Genomic DNA, 11,902 nt, shown 5'->3' with positions numbered 1-11,902 from the left:
AAAGATTAGAAGTCCGTCAACAGTGCCAGTTTTTTTGCAGATGTGGAAAACTCACTGTGCACTTTCTAAACTAGTACCTCCACATCAAACCTTACAAGGGTCCTGCTTTGTTTTGCATAGCTATTTATTACATGTCACAAACAGTTTGCTGCAATGATGTAGGCACCTCAGCTTTCCACATCAAACCTTACAAGGGTCCTGCTTTGCTTTGCATAGCTATTTATTACATGTCACAAACAGTTTGCTGCAATGATGTAGGCACCTCAGCTTTCAGATGTTTAAAAACAGGCTCATGTTTTCCATAATTAACTGATTCACTGTCTGCAGCATAGATAGACAAGTTTTGTACTTTCAGTCTTTTCTGTAAAGGGATGTCCTGTATTCTTGTAAAGTGAATTCAACACTTTCATTATGATCCTCATAGAAATCCAGAAGTTTATGTTGTGTCCCATGGCTGAGTGATGTACTGAATAACCAGGGGGAATATTTTTTTGTTCACTTTATTTGATGTATCTGATCCCAGTGAGAAATGAGAAGTGCCAAGTTCCTGCAGAAGGAGCTCCTCTGAATGAGGTATAAGTACATACATTACAATGCACTCAGCTTTTGTCTTCCCACAGTTGACGTTTGAAGCCGCAATAGATTCAGGGTAACTTGTCCATGCCAGCTTACCACCACATTCCATGGATGCACATGAGTGACTGAGTTTCACACTGTGACAAAGTGTGGTCACCTCAGCTGCTGTCACTAAGGGAGCTTATCTGGTTGCACTATGTGGCTGAATAAACTTTGTCATTACAAAGTTCTGCCTCTGGAGCTGAAAGCTTTGCTGATGTTTGTCTGACTTCTGGTGGCTTTTCAGTGCTTTTTCTCCATCCCTCTTAATAGTGAAAGTTGTTCCACAGGAAGTGCACTTGGCCATGGCATCCACATTTGGAACAGATTGCACCCACGAATAACTTTTCTCCCATGCCCTATCATAAGTGCAGAATACTTGTAAATTCTCAGGAGACATTGTACTATTTCCAGCCTCTTGTTGATCCATTGACCTTTTCCCAAACATGATTCTTGCAGGATCCTTGCACAGCACCACTACAATAAACCAAAATAACTATTAATACCAATCCAGACAACACAATTAAGTGACCAGCAACAACAGTGCCTTAGGGCCTGTACCATAGTCACTAGCCAGAGATACTTACTCATATCCTGTAATGTGAAACTCTCCAGACTTGTAGTACAACCTGATTTATAGTTAAACATTCGGAAAGAAATACAGCCTGTGGGTGCAAGAGGGCATGCAGACTCCACCTGAAAAAATAACAATGGAGGCCAAGCAATATGAGGTAGTAACAGTAACTCCTGGGCCAGAGTGACATTCTGCAGCTGTTATACACGTAACCTGGCACAGACAAAAGGACATGCACACACCTCCTGAAAAAATTAACAGTGGAGGGCAAGCAATGTAAGGCAGTAACAGTAACTCCTGTGCCAGGGTGACATTCTCCAGCTGTTATATAGATAAACCTGGCACAGATAGGAGAACATGTAGATCCAACACAGAAGGCAGTCATTCAACTAAGATTAATATCTGGGTATTAAATGCTAAAGCAACAACAGTAACTACTGTGCCAAGTTGAGACCATCAACTGTTACACACATGAGCATGATGCAAAGGTATCCAGCTGAGAATAAAGCCTGGACACAGTCTGCAACAGCAACTAGGGTCAGACATTCAAAGGCATACTGTGGGCTGACAAGATGATAAAGATGAAATACATGGTAGCTCAGCAATCATAATCCCCTCTGCAACCGTAATAACTTATGTAGAGACAAACTAGGCATACCATAAGTACTCGGAAGATGGTCTGATTTCAATAGATTACTGTAAAGCCAAAAATAATGGGGTACAAAGGTTCAAAAATCAAGGACAGATTTTAAATGTTGCTCTTACAAACTTAGAAATTTACTAGAAATACAGTTTGCATTATCATGCATTTTCTTAAAGATATGACATGTAAAACACAAATATCTGTCATTATTTAATGACTTCCACATTCTATAATTTTCTCGAAATTCACACAGGAGAAATAGAACAAAAAATATGAGGCAAAAATCTGGACATTCTGTAACAATCTAGTCAGCATCACCATACCTCTGAAACAACACAAGAAATCTGGACAGCACCAATCATAGAAAACAAAGGGCCAAAATCAGGGACAGATGTTAATACTTATCTTAGAAAGTTACTAGAATAACAGTTTTTGCTTTATCATGAATTTTCTTAACCATATGAAATCTAAAATGCAAATATCTCATATTATTTAATTACAACTCGCAATGACTCGCTAGAAATCCACACAGTATGTGAGAAACAGAAAAAAGATATGAGGCAAATATCTGAATATTCTCCAACAAACTAGACAACATCATCATGTTTCCCAGCCTCTTAGCACAATAAATCAGGACAGCACAAATCAAACAGGACATATGTTATTTACTACTTATAATGTTGGAACATAGCTAGAATAACAGTTTTTGCTCTATTGTGCATCTCCTCAAAGATATGAAGTCTAAAATACAAATATCGGTCATTATTTAAGGACTTCAACCAATGCACCAGACCCCAAACCAAATGTTGCTACAATAAAATGTATTTTCTGAAGCTATAACCTCTAAAACTCATCACTTCAATCTTCCAATTGCCAGCAGAAAACCATACATTTATTTTACAGTGGGACAGACAAAATTATGTCAGCCTGCAGATTTTCATCTCTTACCTTCCTGTACAATGATGGTTCTGTGCAAAGAGTGTTTTCTGGCATAAATAAAACACAACCTTTCTCCTCTTGTGGCTGCTTGGTTTCTTGTCTCAGGACACTGAAATGGTGGTCAGTATGTACAGCAGCAAACAATGGCAGAGAGCTCAAGCCACGGCAGCGGACAGAGTAACAGCAGGAAAAGTCCCAAGGATTTCTTCCCCTCAGCTGCAAATTGCAAACCAAACAGTTATAACTCCACAGTCCAAGCCAAACAATGAAGCAGCACATGTGAAAGACAGTATGGTCCTAGACTCCGAAAAGGGAAAAACAAAAGCAATGACAGAATGGCAGACCAAGACTCCGCCTTTTCAGAAAAGGCACCAAAGAGCTGAGGACCCTGCTTTTTATTCCTTCATTTTCACGGGTTTCTCTGCAATCAATCTTGCTGGTTGGCTGCTTGGTTTTCCCAACATAGCAAGCAGCTAATGAACAAGAGGGTGATATCAGCTTTCACCAGTGTACAAGATGTGCTAGTGGAACTGGGCAGCTTACCACATTAAAAGATAGAATAGGAGTACTCCTTTCATTTCCAGGCAATTTGGAAAAAACAGAGGGGTGGCAACCGTATTTAGGGTTCACATGAAAGCTCCACGTATCCATTTTATCTTTGAAGCTATCACCGACTTCAAGTCCTTTCTGATTGCAATTCAGGCATTACTGCTGTACTGTTTTGCCTCACTTTATTTCTGCTTCTTTTTTTGTACTTCCTTGTCAACTTCCATTTCAGATTTACCCACTAACCAGCACTGCAATTATATAATAGTGAATGCTCCCTATGTTCGATCCATATTTTGTCTAAAGCTTCTATCATTCCTTTGTCAAATAACTTTTAATTATTACACTTAAAGAGGCCATTTGCAATATTTTATACCACTCCCTTCCTACCACTGTCATACTAAAATTAAATGGAATTAACTGGTCAGTCCAACAAAATAAAACAAATACAGCCCCAAAAAAGTATCGAGGGAATTCAGCACTGTGCACTTTAAAGTATTTGTTTTTAAGCCCAGTCATCAATTGATTTTTAATTAATTAATGTGATGTTTTTATTGGATAAAGGAGAGTATAAAATATGTAATTAAGCCTTTTCAAATGGTTCTGAAGAAATCTATGGGTGTAGATGAAAGCGCTTAACCTGTTTTGTGAATTTGTATCATTTTAACAGTTTTCATTAAAGAAGAAATTCTACGTTCAACGATTTTGTGTGCCAGTGCGTGATTATCTCAACTGGGACTGTCATACTAAAATGCCATATGGTCAGAAAAGCATGTTATCAAAGATCTTGTCTCTATATATTCACAAAATGTATTTCTAATGATAAAATCAATAATTTTCCCCACGTGCTCTCTCTTATCAGCAGTCTTCTTCTTCTTCACACCCGGACTCTGAAAATGACCTATTCCTGAGATTTTGTCCTCTTACGATATTCACTTACTGCACTTGACTCCTTTATCTTCTTTTTGTCCTCCAAACACTACAACTCTCCCACACACAGTGTTCAATGTATACATATACAAAAGGGATAACCTGAGTTAGCACTGCCTGTGATCCCTTTGAAGAGAAGGGTCCTATTATAGAATGGAAACCTTTAATTATTCAACAATATGCACCCTGGTTGGCTAAAGCAACTAATGCGTCTATTGTAAATACAACATTAACAAGTAAAATAATTCTGAGTGGCTGTCACTATTAAAGCAAATAGCTGCAGTCAACATATTCTCTGCTCCACAAAGTACAAAAACTCAGCTGTCAGAGGAGTGGTCATTTCACCCTTCCCCAAGCCAGTTTGGTGCTTCCTTATTATTATACTTTGTGTTGTCTTGCTTGATTGTTGAATTGATCTGGGTTATCAGAAAGGGGGGTATAAAATGTCTAAATCTTTCTCAAGCTACAAGAAAGCATTATTTGTCTTATCCTTGTAAATAACCTGTGTTTAATAACCACAAATCTACTTCAAATGACAGTTTCTGTGACTATGAGTCTAACCAGAACAGCACATTGGTGGTTTTCAGTCTGCATGAGAAACACTGTTTATCCATAAATTGTGACAAATTATACTTGTGAGTCACAGTATTCTGCCTAAGCTGTTTCTGCCCCACCCATGCATAGAAAAGCAGGACTGTGGGAGTGAATGATGCTTCTGAAAGGGGAACTAGTGACTGGTAAAACTGAAGTAAACTTGTATTCTTCTACTGGATTATTGACTCCTCCAAAGCTGTATTTTTTGAAAAATATAAAAACTATGTGCTTGCATAGGGACTTGTTTTTTTACCAAAGAAACGGATTGTATCTGGTTTTCATTAGAAAGTTCTCATAGTAGTAAAGAGGGCTAGATTTAGCAAGGATGTGTTCTGCAATGACTTCTCAAACTGTGTACATTGCAAGAGCTGTTTTCCATTAAAACAAAATGGAAATGTTGAGGGGGACTTAAATTCTAACAAGGCTCTTCAAGTCACTTTTGTGGCCAATTACAGCAAAAATACATCCACAGACCAACACTTGACTAGCCTTAATGAGAGAAGTACAGCTGTGGATCAGCACTTCGTTAGTCTCCAACAACAAACTACCACAATAGCCACCAACCTGTTACCTTGCTAACAGACCACAGAACCTGTAAGCTATTGAAGACATTTGTGTTGCAAGGTAACAAAGAGGCATACCTGGTGGCATTTGAGAGATTTGCAGCTCAGGAGAACTGGTCCCAAGATAAGGGGACCAGGATTCTCTCCTTGTACTTGTCTAGGAATATGGAGAGTGGTGATATACACAGTTAAAAGCTTGAAAAATGAAATTCTGACTAAGGTAATATATTACCTAAGGCACAGGAACTGAGATTTCATAACTGGACATTAATCATGGACAAACTAGTAATGTCACAAATGTATTCTAAAACTGTGATTAGAACCTGAAGTAAATGATGTAAGGAAATTTGGAGAAACCTTGGCTGTAGACACATTTATGAGGGCACTCTCTAGTTATTTAAGAAATTGGGCTTATTAAAGTGACCCAAGTCTCCTGAACAACTAGTTATTGCAATAGGATCATAGGATCATAGAAGTTGCTAGGCTATTGGCCCTGAGTTCCTTATAAGCCTAGCCAAGAGTTTAGCCCATGTTTAGACAAATCAGCACTCGATGCCCCTGTCCAGCAGGGACACAGGTGGAATCCCAGGAAAGTATTTTCTATTTCCCATCTAGTTATCCAGGTTGCACTTAAAAAGGGGTTAAGAAGTACTCTGCTTGATGTGGAGAGGGAGTCTATTCCACAGATGAGATTGCCTTGTAAATGTATGATTGCACAGGACTCAAACCCAGGACCTACTACTCAACTTATTACTCAACCTATCTTGCCACTTGAATAGTAAAAATTACAGACATATTCTGCCTGCTATGGACTTGAATCCAGGATGTACTACACATTGATAGTAGAATGATTGTTGTTACATTAAAACATTAATTTTAAATCAGATTTTCATACAACAAGGTATACATATTTACCGGCAAACAAACAAATAGTGTTAGCATCTGAACTGATTTGTTTCAAGTATTATGTGATGGAACATATAGCAAATTACAGTATGGCAGATTCTAGAAATATTATGCCTATAAAAGCTGTTAATGTTATCCCTTCAACTGCTAAACATTTTATAGCTGAAAGTGTGCACATGAATGTGATGCATCATTAGCTACTAGATCTGTTGTGTCTATGTTTTTGTTGCTGTGCTGTTACCAAGCTAGTTCAATGCCCTATTACAGTAGATGGAAAAGAAATGCAATGATATTGGAATCAGAGAGCATAATTACATTGGTCAGACCACAATATGCTTGTAAGCAAAAAAATACTTGCAAACACAAAATTGAAATAATGTGTTTACATAAGGACAAAACTGAATATCTTACAACACAAGTAGAAATGAAAAATGTTTCAGGCAAAGTGTTACACTCAGTAAATTTACTGACTATCTAAACCTATGATATAATACTTGTTCAACACTTTACCAAAGTCGAAGAGCTGTGGAAAATATGTAATGGGGGTGCTCAACTAAAGACTTTATTAGAGGTACATCAACTCAGTAAAGATAAAGGTGTGGAGCTAGAAACTTCAAAAGGAACCAAATTTTGGCTTTGGTGAAGGGACAGGTAAAATGATACAGGGTCTTACCACAAGGCTCAAGCAGTTATGACAATAAAAGAGTCAGTAGATAGACTGATAGGAAAAGGCTGACAGTTAAGAATACATTGAGAGAAAGAATTGTAGCATGAGGAATAAAATACTCTCATAGTATTACAACATAAACAAGTACAAAAACATAATTTTAAATTAGCATTTCTTGTGAACATTGTAAGATCTACTAAAAAGTCAGTACAGTCTACATTTTTTGCTGGTATAAATGAAAGTCCCTTATTTAACAGCTTCGTCTCATATGCTGTCAATTCATAACTAGAAATATTTATAATTAGTTCAGACTCTGGTTTTAATGTCTTTTTTTACTGGTTTCTTGCAGGTCATGTAATCAATGTAGTTATATGTCAGGTAGAGACCATTTTACACATCCAGACACAGGATGGAGATATAATTTCAATGTTTACACAGATTGCAAGAGTCGGGATGTGATATATATAGCTACTTGCACAGCCTGCAGTAGCTTTTACGTAGGTAAGACGAACAGAACACTACGTGAAAGAGTACGAGAACACATATATGCAGTCAGTAAGGAACATGAGAGTAATGCTATAGCTAAACATGTCCTTACCCTTGGTACTACACATAGCTTTAAATTCACTGTTGCAGAGATAGTCAAAAAAAATAGTAGGCTAGGAAATTATAGAAACTATACAGAACAAAGAGAAGCTAGATGGATAATGAAGTTACAGTCAGATAAATCTGTTGGCCTGAATGATAGGGTTTCTCTTAAACCATTTCTGGCAACTAGAGACTGTCAACATTAGATATAGTAGTGCAATAAACATATACATAAGTTTACAGTGCATTTCTACTTTTAATAGTTTTTTATTTAGTTGAGTTTTCGGATATCAAAAAGAATGTCCGTTAATGGATGTTGTGAGTTCATCTCTATGCACATTTTTATGTATATATTTTTTGTAAAGAGAAATTGATTTATTTTTATGCACATAGAGAGTAGTTTGTTTTATTAGTTTTGAGTTTTTAGATAGCCATATAGAAAGGTTTATAAACATTTTATATTATGTTGTTATTGTTTACACATTTAGCAGTTTATAACTTTTTTTATATTTATATAAGGTATAAGAAATGTTTTTGTCCTTTCATATTATATATATATATATATATATATATATATATATATATATATATATATATATTTTTTTTTTATTATAAGACACTAGCACTTTATGAGAAGGGAAACTCCATTAGTAATTTCTCATTGACAACATACACTGATTGGCCAGGCTGTTAATGAGTGTAGATTTAAAAGTCAACGTTTGATTCCTTTAATCAACAGTCTGAAGAAGCATTTGTCATAATTGTGAAAGTGCTAACTGTTTTTTTGAGATCTGATTATTTGTATTTTTTATATTTGGAGTATATTAAATGGTTTACTTTTATTTGCCATGGTGTGTCTCAACAGGAATCATTTGAGAGATATTATCATTAGCGGACCGGAGTTCCACTGTGGCGACCCCTAACCATGAAAAGCCAAAAGACACAACAACAACAACAACCAAACATCTAAATCCAGGCTGGAATAATGCCTCCTTACATCTTATTTGAAAAAACTAATGTTCATTCACAGCATAACCTAACATTACTAAAGGCACCAGATCCAAACCCAACTATAACAGCATCACTTTCCTTGATGTTATTACCAATATGCCTGAAAAAAGTTCATAAAGTGCTTGTTCTCCTAAGCTCTGTGAGGGACCATTGCACAACATTCTTTCAGCAGTCTTTAAAATGCCATAAAACTAATCATTGAATAACAGTAAACAGCTCAACTCCTGACTCATGTGCAGATTCATCCCCTTCAGAATTACAGCTTTTAGACTAGAACTCTGTTCTTCAATATACTGATCTCATTTCAGTCTTTTCTATGTTCTGCAATCTTCTCATCCCTGTACAAGATAAAGAATACTTCAATAATTCAGTCTTAAGCAGCTAATAAAAACTAGAAATAAAGCTTAGCAGGACTGGGAAAAATGACTCATCCATAAACAGAAATACAAACAATATCAGTAGTTTAACATAACACTAGGAATAAAACGAACTTTGCCAAAACTTAGCATTTCCAATTGTTGCAGATCACTCACCTAAATCAACCAAATCATTTCTGAAAGGCAGTCAAAAATCACAGCTTACACACCAGAAATATTCTAACAGAAGAAATAATTAAATAAAGAAAATATCATCAATAATTCTCTCAATTATCATCCTGTGTCTCCTTTTCATAACATCCTTGACTATCCCTCACTCAGCTTCAAATGTATAAGCAAATCATAGGTTCAAAAGCTGTTTAACAATCTTGATTCATACTATAACTCTAATTTCACACAATACTCCCAAAACTTAAGCTATTCAGCCATGATTTTAATAAACAGCCTCCATTTTCAACATGATTAACTACTGAAATAGTTTCTCATAGCTTCAAATATGCATTAGTTATTTCACCTGCAAGTACTCTTTTCAAACCTCAGCTAATGACTACTTTCTAATTGCCAATCTCAGCCCCATTGCCAAAATACTAGAAAAAATATATGTAACCAGATCCTTGAATACATTATTAAAATATGACATCCTGACAGATAGGTAGCATGGCTTCAGATCTAACAGCACACTTCTATATACACACTTACTGATCAAGTAGTTTCAGATTTTGAGCATGATAAACTAACCATTCCCATTTTCCTAAACCTAAACCCAGTCTTTGAAATTGTAGCCGATATAACCCTTGTGTAAACTCTCAGATATTAGCTTCTCTTCTAAGGTTGCACAATTGTTCCAAAACTATCTTTACAGTAGAACAGTCAGTGTAGTGTGGTGGCTGACAGAGAAAGCACAAAATGTGTGGTACAACAAGGATCAATTATCCCCCCCTAATTATTTTCATTTTTTGTAAATAAGCTTCCTTGCAATCTGCCTCAGATAAACTGCATCCTCTGTACCAGTAATTAGTTCCTGTCCACTCTGAACAAGGACCTCCAGGAAGACTTTAAGGCTATATGAAACTGACTTAACAATAACAAATTGACTGTAAATGCCAAGTAACCCACAATGATGCTATTTGGCATATTTCAGAAGCTAAAGAATGTTAGCGAACCTGCAGTTATTGACACCACTGGATCACCCCTTCCCATCACTTCCCAAATGAGATACCTAAGTATTACCTTAGATCCAAACATTTTCTAAATGCGCACAATGATGCTCTAGTTAACAAAGTATTGATTGAAATAAAACTATCATTCAAAATATCCAGCTTTCCCACTACTGAAGCTAGAAGAATTATCTTTGCTTCTCCCCAGACTGGAATACCATCTCCCTATAACTGCACTTCTCTAAGCTCAAAATACCACACTCATTTAAACCACTGATAAAATCCTCCAATCATCAATTTAGCCAGCTTTAGAGATCATCACTGTATCACTCAAAATGCAATTAAATTGTTTCCAGTAACATCAAGATCAATGCTGCTGCTCAGAAAATTTACCTTCATACTTTTAAATAGCAGATATTATCCTTCACTCCTAAGCAAATTCCAGATCAGAAAACAAGCTTACACTCCCAAGAACAGTGACAACATTCAAATACAAAGGCCATAATGCACAGTCAAAGGGTTTTCTCTATAACAGCAAATGTGGTGTGGAATGGTATCCTAGAGATCATCAGTAATTTACCTTCATTTAGAAAACTGCTCAGAACCCATCTGTTTGAAAGGAACATATGTAATTGCTTTAAAAACATAGGTAAGGCTCTGAGGTATAAGCCACCTTATACCTTTACTGATAGACAGTACTATAATTTATTTATTTTTAATTTTTATTTGATTTTAAAACAATAGAGAAATCAATTATAAAACAAACAAATATCTATTTATATAGATCCACATCTGATCAATACATCAAAGTTATATATTATCAACAATTAATATTTTTCGAGCAAGTCTTTAAGTTTAAGCCAAGATGTATATGAATGTGTAATATTAGAAGTTTTCATCTTTATAATATGCAATGCAATTTACTACTGCAAACAATTTTGCCATACTAACAAAATCAACACTAGAGGGAGTAACTTTATTTTTCCAGTTTTTAGTAATTACTTTTCTGGCTATAGCCAGAATAGACCAAAGAAGAGGCACTTGGGTGTTTGGAATTATCTCAGGAACTGGAGCATTAAATAAAATTAAAGATTTAGAAACTGTACATCTATCTGACCACAGAGCTTGAATTCATTTATTAATGTCTTTCCAAAAAGGTTAGATGACTTCATATTCATATACCATATGCGCCTAAGAAGCTATTATTTCTGAATCACATCTCCAGCATTTAATTCTATTTGATTTATACATTATTGTAATTTTGTTATGTGTGACAAAAGCTTTGTGTAAGAATTTCCAAGTGAAAAAAATTCCAATATGATGAAGATGTGATTTTATCTGTAGATTTTATTATCATTTTCTTGTATTCTTTAGAGAAGTCTTTGTTATCAATTTTTGTGGTATAGTTGCAATAGGAATTGTCTAAATATGTGAAATCTAACTTAAGAATTTTATAAACTTGTGAACAAATATGATTTCATTTTTATTGTATATTTTCATTGCATATATATGATATATTGATATTTATTAGGAATTCCAATAATTTGGGAAATGATTTCTTATCTAGGTTAAATGTCTTATTTATCTCTGTGTTAACAGTCTCGCTAAATATCTGTAAAATTAACCATTTCTCAGAACCTTGATTGTATTTGGACCTTACATTTTTCAATGGTATACACATCAGTACAATTTAAGAATTGATGCCAATAAATTAAGTTACTTTGTTGTTTCAATACTAGGATTTCATTGAAGTTACGAATTTCTAAGCAGTCATTTGTATATGCAATTGGAA

Source organism: Protopterus annectens, chromosome 1.part0 (assembly GCF_019279795.1).
Source record: "Protopterus annectens isolate FY-2018-M chromosome 1.part0, PAN1.0, whole genome shotgun sequence".
Taxonomy (NCBI): domain Eukaryota; kingdom Metazoa; phylum Chordata; order Ceratodontiformes; family Protopteridae; genus Protopterus; species Protopterus annectens.
The sequence above is the reverse complement of the archived record's forward strand: the minus strand, read 5'-3'. Positions refer to the sequence as shown.